This window comes from Equus przewalskii, chromosome 9 (genome assembly GCF_037783145.1).
Source record: "Equus przewalskii isolate Varuska chromosome 9, EquPr2, whole genome shotgun sequence".
In the NCBI taxonomy this organism is placed as follows: Eukaryota; Metazoa; Chordata; class Mammalia; order Perissodactyla; family Equidae; genus Equus; species Equus przewalskii.
The window spans coordinates 4,469,471-4,479,522 of NC_091839.1; the positions used below are offsets into that span (position 1 = coordinate 4,469,471).

Below are 10,052 nucleotides of genomic sequence, written 5' to 3' on the forward strand. Positions count from 1 at the left end.
AGACCAGGAAGGCCTGTGTGTGCAGGTGTCTGTATGTACATGTGTAGCTACGAGTGTGTGCATTGTGAAGATGCCTGTGTGCTTGTGTGTCTGTACGCAACTGTGTGCATATTTGTGCCTGAGTGTGTGCATGCATGGGACCGTGAGTGGTGTGGGGGTTTCTGAGTCTGTGTGTGTGTGCCGGGCATCTGCGTGTGCACCTGTGACTATGAGTGTGTGATGGGTGTCTGTGTGCACCTGTGTGCGTATCTGTGCGTGTGAGGGTGTGTGAGCGTGTGTGTGGCCCGCACCCCGGGGGTGGCCCGGCCTGGCCGCGTCCCGTGGCCTGTTTTCCTGCTCCCCCGCCTCCTCTTAGAGCGTGTTGACTCAGGGAGGGACAGGCAGCCTTCGTTCAGGATTTCCTGGTTGGGCAGAAGTGGTGACTTGAAAAGGGAACAGTTGGGTCCTGAAGTGGACGCTGAAGGGTCTGGGCTGTGCAGTGCTCCGTGGTGCCCGAGGCCATGTGCCTGCCTCCGCTGGCTCTCCAGGGGCAGCTACAGAAAGCCTTTGCCCCTGCGTGGGCCCACGGGCTACCCCCGGAAGCCTTTCCTGAATGTTCCCCTCCCTGGCACGCAGCCTGGGGGCTCCGGGGCTCCCCTCTAGAGCTGGGTAGGGAGGGCTGCGCTCCCCAAAGACGGCTTGGCATGAGCAAAGGGAGCCTCAGCTCCCCCAGGCACTGGCGGCCCCCAGGTCCCCTATCAGGTTGGGTCAGGATACCTGGATCCGCCCCCCATCCCTCCACCAACCCCATCCCCCAAAGCCTCAGCAGACAAGAATGAAAATCTTCAAGGCCGATGGTCTCAGTCTAGGAACGAGTGGCGAGCTCCAGCAGCGCCGCATGGGGACCCCTCTGAGAACCGCCGCTCTCAGGGGCCAGGAGCACTAGCACAAGGGCTGGTCGCCCGTGAGAAATGCAGAGTCCTGGGCTGCGCAGACCTGCTGAGCCCGCTCCTGGGCTTCCACACGTCCCTGGAGGTGCTGCTGTCACCTTCGGAGAGGCACTAGGTGGGCCAAGCCTCCTCCCCGTGGCGAGGCCTGGGTCTTGGGTGAGACTGAGGGCAAGGCTGCCCCCAGGCCAGGAGGTGGGGGTAGGGCTGAGTTGGGGGTGGCAGCTGCCCGCCCTGCCAGTGCGGAGAGCCTAATCTGTGGGACAAAGAGGGGATTTGTAGCCCAAAGGCTGCTAATGCGACTCCAGCTCCTCTGTCAGCACGCTCCCTGAAGAGGGAGAAAGCTGTCCTCAGGGCACGGAGCTGCCTGTCCTGGCTCTGTCTGGGAAGAAGGGGGGAATCCGCGGACGATGGGCGCTCAGCTGTCCCTGAGCAGAGTCAGCACAAGCAGCAGCCCCTGTGGGGGTCCCCGGAGAGCCCCCAGTCCAGGCCCTCGTGAGCTCAGGCCCAGGGTGCCTGTCCCCCATAGACACTGCCACCAAGTCTGTCCCCTGCCAGGAAAACAGGCTTCACCCTGGCCCCGCACACCCATTATGACCCTTCCCTTTCTGAACAAGTTCTCCTCTGTCCTCACCCCACCCTGCCTCGTGTGGAGCCGGGCTTTGAGAGGCGAACAAGGGCCTCAGGCCCCACTTTTGTCCACCTTGGTGCCCCAGGATCCTGGCACAGGCCTGCCCTGAGTTGGAGAGGAGGGTGTCAGAGTCCCTGGGGGCTGCAAAGAGCCGGTGCCCTCTGAAGCAGAGGGGAGGGGAGCACTCCAGGGCCCCCTCATGCAGGGTGGCAGCAGGGGGTGGTGCCCGGGCTCTGGTCTCCAGCCCATACCACACCGGGCAGCCACGAGCCAGGCAGCCGTTAATAATTAACCCCGGGCCTGGGCCTTGACCTCGCGGGCCTCTGAGTAAACAGGCCTTTCTGGCCAAGCGTCCTTGGCCTGCTGGAGCCTGCTGAGCCCCTCCTGGCCTCTCTGCCCCTTGGCCTCTTCTGGCCTTGTGGTCCAGGTCTCTGGCCCACTCCTTAGCTGCCGAGCTGGAGCAGTGGCCAGGGGTCTGGGCCTTTGGCCTCTCTGACTCCCACCCTTCTTCCTACTATATATTCCTATTACTGTTCCTATGATGGGCCTACCACCTATTCCTGCCCCTGCACCTATTCTCTCCACACCCTTCTCCCCACCCTCCTGGCCTTTGAGGTGGTGCCTCCTCTTCTTGGACTGGGGTTTGCTGATGGAGCGTCTCTGCCCCGGCCTCAGACCCCGCATCAGTACCTCTGGGGCTTGTCAAGCCGGAAGCCCCCAGCACAGCCTCAAGCCCACCAAAGATAAACTTCTGTGGCCAGAGCCGGGACTCCATTTGATTCTTGTGGCCACTGATGTTTGGACCTGTGTCCTAGTTCTGACGGGTTGGCCCGTGGTGGTGTCAGCCTTGGTGGCAGGCAATGTGCAGCTTGGGCTTCCTTGAGCACCCCTGTGTGGACAGTCAGTGTCCACTGTCAAAAGGCCCATGTTCTAGCTTTAGCTTTGCCCTTATCATCTATGTGACCCTGGGCCAGTGCCTCGACTCTCTGGGCCTCAGTTTCTCCATCAGTACAATAAGAAATGGCACAGAAATCCCAGGGCTTGCCACCTCCAGGATTCTAGACTCCACTCTGGCTTGGAGTGAGACCAAGGACAGAGACAGCTCATGTCCCACCCGGCCCCAGTAATCACTCAAGGACAGAGTGATGGGGATGGGCCCTCGTGTTCCTAGCTGCCAAGCATCCACTTCTTCCCTCTAGGGCAGCCCCGTGTTCCCTTGGGGAACCAACCCTCTCCCTCTCTCAGACCACGCGGTCCAGGGAGGGCTGCCCCAGCGGGGCCTCTGGAAGTGGGTCGTGTGCCCTGGGCCTGGCCAATGGGTGTCAGCCCTGAGACTTTTGCTGGAAATACTGGGAGAAATTGTTTTCCTCTCCCGAGGTGGCAAAGCAGGGGAACGTGAGCCCGGAGGCTATCTTGCTGCAGCCTGTGGGAAGGTGGACGAGCACAAAAGAGAGCAGAGAGATGGACATGGATTTCCATAGCTGAGATCCAGCGGCCTGAAGCCGCTACCACCCTGGGCTTTCAATCACAGGAACTGTCTCTTTTCTGCTCAAACCAGTGCGGGTTGGGTTTCTTCCCTGATTCGCACATTCTCACACCTGACTCAGACCATGCAGAGAAGACGTCATAACGCGCCATAACTGCTGGTACACACACTGCTAAACATCTGCTCAGAGAATGCGAACGAAGACCAGGGCCAGTGAGGAAGCCAGCCCCCGCCGCAGTGAGCGGGGGCGGGGAGGAATCAGTGAGCACAGGGGAGGGGCTGGACCAGGCCAAGTAGTGACAGGCAGAGAACTTGGTATCCTGGGCCCTTGGGAGCCATCGAGGGCTCTGGATGAGGTGATGATGGGCAAATGGGTGAGGCTGGCAAGCTGGACTCCCTGACAAGGGGATGAATGTGATTGTGTTTGCATGCGTGTGCACACATACACGCTCGTGCACACATACACGCTCATACACACGCACACTGAGCTTTGCATGCAACAAACATTCTGAGACGCCTTCTGGGAGCCCTTTGAGTCCCTGCCCCCTGCAGAGGACTGGAAGTGGCTCTGCACATGTGTGGGTCAGAGGCCTCTGGTCAGCTGGGCCCTCCCTCCACCTGGGCTTGGGTGGTTCCTGGGAGCCCAACGACCACCCGGGCGGGGCCAACTCAGGGCGAAGGAGCTGCCTCCTCTGCTCCACCATAGGGTGGGAGGGGCATCTGGGCCTCTGGAGGAGCAGAGACTCAGTCCCAGTGGGGCTCCCCAGGACCCCCAAGGGAGGCTGGCCTCATGGACCTCACGGGGCTGGGCTCAGGGAGAGGCCTTGTCCTGGGCAACAGACTCTGGGCAGGTGAGAATCCTGGAGGCAGAGCGCTTCAGACACACTGCATCCGCCGTGCAGACACACACACACACACACACACGCACACACGCACACACGTGGTAGACACAGCACATGGATGACACCCTCATGGTCAACCATCTTGTGCGAACCCTGGTATCGGGAAGGTGGAGGGCCTCTGTGCAGCCAGGGAGCAGGGGCAATCGATGGGGACGCCCCACCTCCGAGACTGCTGCCTGACTCCTGGGCTCTGGCCTGGGAAAGCCTCTTTCCCAGCAGTGGGACCAGCTGGATTGAGGGTGTCTGGAGGCCGCGCCGGGTCCTCCCCGGGCCGCTCCTCTGACGCCGCCTTTCTCTGTTCCTCTTCCTTTCCCTGCCTTGCCTTGGCCTGTTTCAGCCCCTTCCTTGTTTCTGACTCCGGCTCTCTCCTCTCTCTATGGCTCTCATTTGCTGTCTCTCAGAGGGGACACCCAGGACACAGACCAAGCCTAGCGCTGGGGCTCGGGCCCCTCGGTCACACGGCCCAGCTTTCATCTTCGAGCTGCTCCCTGCCCTGCTTCCTCCCTCTGGCCAGAGCGTCTTGCCCTTTGCCCTGGAACTGCCAGCACCCCAGGGGGGCCTCTGGCCTCGCCTCTTGCCCCAGCCTCTGTAGCCCATGTTTCTTCCCTGGAGGCTGGCCGGCAGGCTGGGCCGTGGGGAAGCCACAGAGCCAGGACACGTGTCCTGGCCCCGGGCAGAACCCTCGTCCTGGCCGCAGAGCCACACTGGCCAGGCTCAACTCTGTCCCCTGAAACCCCTGGAGCCCTGGGCAAGGCTCCTCCACTGGGCAGCTTTGGCCTCCTACCCCACTCTAGGTTGGGAAACCGGCTCCAGCTTGGAGCAGAAGCCAGGATGAAGCAGGATGTGGAGGGGCCCCCAGCAGAACTGAGGTCCAACCAGCAACGAAGTAGGAAGAGGGACCCTGTGCCTTGTCATCCCCCTTGACAGGGCCTCGGGGAAGAGCCTGCTTTGGAAGGGGGAGCGAGAAACAGGGACCATTTCACAGCTGTAGGTCTTGCCGGGTGGGAGCAGAGAGAAGGCCTCCTTGGGGAGATGGGAGGAGCACCTTCCAGCCTGGGCAGGCGCGTTCTGGGGGCCCTTATTGTGCTCACTGCTGCCATCCAGGCCAGAGTCTGCTGGTGCCTGCCTCCAGGAAGCCCGCCTGGGCAGACCCAGAAGTGGGAGGAGCCCAAAGCAGCTGGCCTTCTTCAGCAAGCCCCTGGACTAGGACTCCGCCTTGTCACACTCCTTAGGCTAGAAGTTGCAGGGACAGAGCTGGGCCCTCTACTCTGGGAAGACCCTATCTGCCACCTAGCCTCAGGGCCAGGCCTCAGGGCTGGGCTGGACAGTGGGAGAGCCTGGGCTGCGTTGGCAATGCCTCAATTTTGTATCCCAGAATCCAGGACGAGGCGTCGCTTCCGGTCACCAAGGGGCTGGTATTCGAGGAAGTCTCCTGGAAAAAGGCCATCAGCCCTCGCTGGGCCCAGGGCTGCCAGATGCTACAGCAGGTGACCCTGGGCAGTGTCAGGAGATGCCAGGAGCTGACAACAGGGCAGTTGGGGACAGTGATCAGTGTCTGCAGAGCTGCCAGGCTGCCTAGGTTTGCGTCTGGCTGAGGGTCTGAGGGGTGCTTTTCCCTCTTGGAGTCTCAGCTGACATCCTGGGGTTGTGAGGTAAGGTGGGTAAGCGCCCAGCTTGCTGCCCAGAGCACACGCAGCCCTCAACCAATGCAGCCGTTAGTGCTATTTGGGCCGGCAGGCTCCACAGGCTGGAGAGGCCAGGTCCTTTCTGCAGACCTAGGTTAGGGCCTGCGATTGACTAGGTGAAGGGAAATGCTCCTGACCAACTCCCCCTTTCCTGGGCCCCAGTGTCCTCAAGGCACAAAGCGGTTTGCATTCTTGTACTCATGCACGCACCTGGCTTTGGCTCCCCGGGACCCAGCCACCTGCTGGAAAACCAAGAGCTGCCTTTTCAAAATAATGATTAAGAATCAGCATTGACTATTCAAATCGAAACTCCCCAAACCCCTCTCCGGGGTACGCAGGTCCTCTGGAGCCTGTGGGTAGAAATCTCTTACCCTAGTGGAAAAAGCAGTCTGCCGAAACGGAAGTCTTCCTCAATTTAGCTGAGTCATTTTCTTGTGGTTAAGGAAGTCCAGGTCACCTCTGGCCTTTCCCCTGATGCCCACGGCCCCGCCAGCCTGGGGGACCCAATCCACACTTGCCCCATGCCTGCCTCAGCTAACCCAGGGTCCTCCCAGCAGAGGCCTTGGCAGTGAGACTCCCCGCCCTCCTGCGGCTCCCCCCAGCTGCTGCCTGCTCCCACGTGGGAGTCTGGAGCCCTCGAGACCCAGGAACCTGGGTCGCATCCCAGAGTGGGCCCTGAGCTACAGTGGAGGAGAGGCGGGCAGACTCGTGGCCTGGGCAACTCTCAGGGGTCTGTTCTCTGGGTGCCCACAGGCCCATGGTCTTGGGCCCCAGTGGGGCTCACTGCAGCCCGGGATGGGGCCTCTGTCTTGTCCTGGATCTGAGGAACTTGGCCCAGGAGTGGCAGGTTCCTGCCCAGCCAGGGCTCCCGGTTCACTGGAGGCTGGTACTGGTTGGTGCCCCTGTCTGGCCTCAGGCCGCCGCCCCTACCTTGGAGAGCCTTAGGAAGCTTGCAGAGGCCATCCTCTGGGAGGATGGAGGGATGTCGTGGGCAGGCCACCTGAGTGCTGTGTGGAGGGCCTTTAAGGCACCAAGCCGCAGCAGTTGCCCGGCAGGGAGGGGAGGCCAGCTCTGTGGGCAATGGGTCTTAGCCATCTCTGGGCCAGGTGCCTGAAACCAGGGACATCCTAGGATGGTCCCTCATCTGAGCCCTGGGTCTTCTGGCCTGGGTGCCCATCCTGGGCTGTCCGGGAGTCAGCGGGAGCCCTGTGGCTGCCCTCTCGTCTGTGCTGAGGCTTCCCTCGGCTGACACAGGTCGCGTGCTCTCTGGGGCTCGGTCTCAGCCTGAGAAGTGGGCGTGCTGATACCCACGGCCCGGGATTGTTGGGAATGTCAAGGAACAGCAGAGTCAGAGGGAGCCAGGAGGTCAAGCCCCAGGGTGTGTGTGGGATCATTGAAAGCCCTGATATCTTTGGGGGATCAGAGGACCCCTACACTTTACTTGTGGGGTCCCAGGAGTAGTGAGATTCGGGGCTGCTCTTTGCTGACCTGGGGAGGAGCAGTGTAGCAGCGTGCGCTGGGGGGCATGTCCCAGCTGGGGTCTGAGGTCCCTCCGTGAAGCCCCCTTTAGCCTAGAGTGTCAGGGCAGAGAAAGGCCAGCCGGACATACCTGCATCCTGGAAGCTGTGGAGACGGACCCGGGCCTGGAGAGACTTCAAGGCTAGGAGAAGGTGATGGTGCTATTGGGGCCCACGTGGGACCCCAAACCAAAAGGATCGGGACACTGCTGCAGCTGCCAGGAAGGTCTACCTCCCTGGAGGGCACATCGGCCCATCTTGATGCCCAGCAGGCATCCACCGGCCTGGCCCTGGGGGCTGTGTCGCCCACAGTCATCCCACACCCACTTGGACTGGGTCCTCTGAGGCTCTGGCAGCAGTGTTTGGGAAATTAGGTGAGGGGGGCCTGGGATGAGGGTGAGGAAGGGAACTATTTATGTCTAAAAGTCATCTTGAAATTTTCAACATTTTTTTTTTCAAAACAAAAGCTCTACACGTGGTGGAGGGGTGAAGCTCGCTCTGTGGGAAATGAGTCAGACAGCCATAAAATGTGTTTTTCTGAGCCGAGGGGATTATTTTACATCTTGCGGCGTGAAGACACTGAGAGGAAGCCCTCCTGCTGGCCCCTGGCGGGCTCCCTGTCCTCCAACCTGGGCCATGCGTCGCCCTCCTTCCTGAGGGGGCTCTCTCCCTCCCGGGGCAGATGAGGCCTGCGGCTGCCTCCCACCTCCAGGCCTCTCCCTTCTCCCTCTATGACCTCACCTCCCATTCTCTGAGGCAGGAGTGAGGCCGTGAAGGGTGGTGGCCTCATGCTGGCTCCTGGCTTCACCATTTACAGCCTGAGAATCTCAGTGAAGTCCAGGGGGCCTCGGGGAGCCTCCTGCCCCTCATCTGATGGACAGGCTGGTGTGGGACCATCCCTGGAGCAGCTGACAGGACGCAACCAGAGACAAGAAAGCATCTATATGCCACTGGTGTTCAGCAAAGGGCTTCCCTTCCCCGTCAACAAGCAGCATCCTTGCGTCTAGGTGATGAGGGGCCCAGGGGGCAAGCTGGTCCTTTGGGGGCCCTTCCCAAGGCCAGAAGGGAAGGTGTCCTCTCCTAACCTCCCCTGGCTAGCATCCCCACTCTGCCGAGTCACGTCCCCCCAGCTCTGGTCCCAGCGATCAGGAAACAGAATCCCCACCCCAGGGGCTGAAGGTCTCAGAAGGCTTGGGGTCAAGTAGTTCCGGGGCCCTGGCAGACAGGACCCAGTGGCTTCAGAGTTCTCAGGCTTCTGCTCCCCATTCCTCCTGGTCCCTGCAGGTGTTGGGTGGGACAGCAAGGATGGGCTCTGCCTAGAGCACCTCTGAAGTCCCTCTTGGGGCTGCTGTCCATTGCCATGTGTGTCTGCCACAGCCCCACCACTATGTGCTAGAGTCACAGATCCCATGGACAACCTGAAGCCAGGGGACCTATGTGGCCTGCGGGGAGAGACCGCAGAAGTCAGGAACAAATGCGGGGCCCAGATCACATTAGCTGATTCCAGAAACCCACCACCTTCCTCCACTAGGGCTGTGAACTTGCTTTTCCTTTGGAAGCAATGGCATGAGAGTCACTCTGAGTTGTCCTCGCTCTCCACGGGCTCCATTTCTTCCTGGGTCAAAGAGCAGGTCCAGTGGACCCAGTTGTTTTGCCTGCTTCATCTTCTCTCATTCCAGCCACAGTACTTGGATGTTCCTCAGAAAACCTCCCCTCCCCGCCTCTCATTCCCTGCAGTGTGGGTGGAGCTGTCCCCTCCTCCCAAACTGCTTTTTGGGGGTAAGGACATTACTCAGGATTGGCCAGTGAGCATCCTCCATCCTTCAAGATGCAGTGGCTGGTTCAGTGAGGAGTCTATGGTCCAACAGAATCCAGTTCCAGGACTTATGACAGAAACTTCAGAAACTGAAGCTCTGTTCTGGGTTGCTGGGTATCTGTTTGGAGGCCTTGAGTTAGTTACTGGGAAGGCTAGTTACTGGGAAGTCTGTTCAGTCTCCAACAGGAGACTGAAGCCAGCAAAAGAATGGCAAAACCAGGAGATGGAGTGAGAGAAGACTCTTGATGACATAGTCTGGCTGCTGGATCCAGCCCTGCCTGAAGACATATCCCATCCTGTTTTTTTCCTCATTGCACTCGGCCCTATGCCTGAGTCCCTGGCACAGAGGCAGGATTTTGGTGAGATGTGTCAGCATCGGGTGCTCCTTTCTGTTTAGGTCACTCAAGCTAGGATCCTGCAAGCATGTGTAAGCCAAAAGCTGAGGATCTGCCTGGTGTGAGGGCCCAGTCAGAGCAACCAGCACACAGCTGGGCTCACCAACCGCAGAAGCCGTGGTGTGGGCGAGAGGGGAGACGGGGATGGCCCACACTGTACACGACTCCCTGAGGAGACCTCCCTCAGGGGTGAATTTGGGAGCAGACTTCATGGGAAGTAGCTTATGATTTTCCAGTTTTTAAATTTAGAAAAACAACTAGCAGGATGTTCTTTTGTCTCCATCTTTTGGTCTGTGGGGTGGGCACCTCCACTTGCCGAGGGCACTGAGCGGCGGGAATTGGTTAATTTTGTTAGGTGTCTGTCAGCATTCCTGACACTGGAGTGGAAGCTGCACGAGGGCAGAGGTTCTGCCGAGTGAGCGCGGCTCACAGCTGGGCCCTGGAGCCGAGGGGAGCACCTGCACTCAGGAAATATTTGGTGAAGGAAGGAAAAGGCTTGGTCCTGTCACTCCCCTGCTTGGAATCCTCCAACGACTTCCCGCGGCAGTTAAAATATACAGAATCTAGATTTCTTCCTCCGCCCCATAAGTAGGGTGACTATGTCCTTTATTGAACAAGGAGAGACGCTTTTTGCGAGTCAAAAAGGATGCTATCAACAATTATGCTGGAACAGTGGGAGTAAACCAACCTGTCC

General features: G+C 59.8%; 1 long non-coding RNA gene across 1 annotated transcript; it reads left to right on the forward strand.

Annotated features, from left to right (window-relative positions):
- Positions 1 to 7,935: 7,935 nt before the first annotated feature.
- Positions 7,936 to 9,615, forward strand: LOC139073701 (uncharacterized). The gene is made up of 2 exons (XR_011522684.1): positions 7,936 to 8,154; positions 9,361 to 9,615. It is a non-coding gene; the product is annotated as an uncharacterized lncRNA (long non-coding RNA).
- The last annotated feature ends 437 nt before the right edge of the window (positions 9,616 to 10,052 follow it).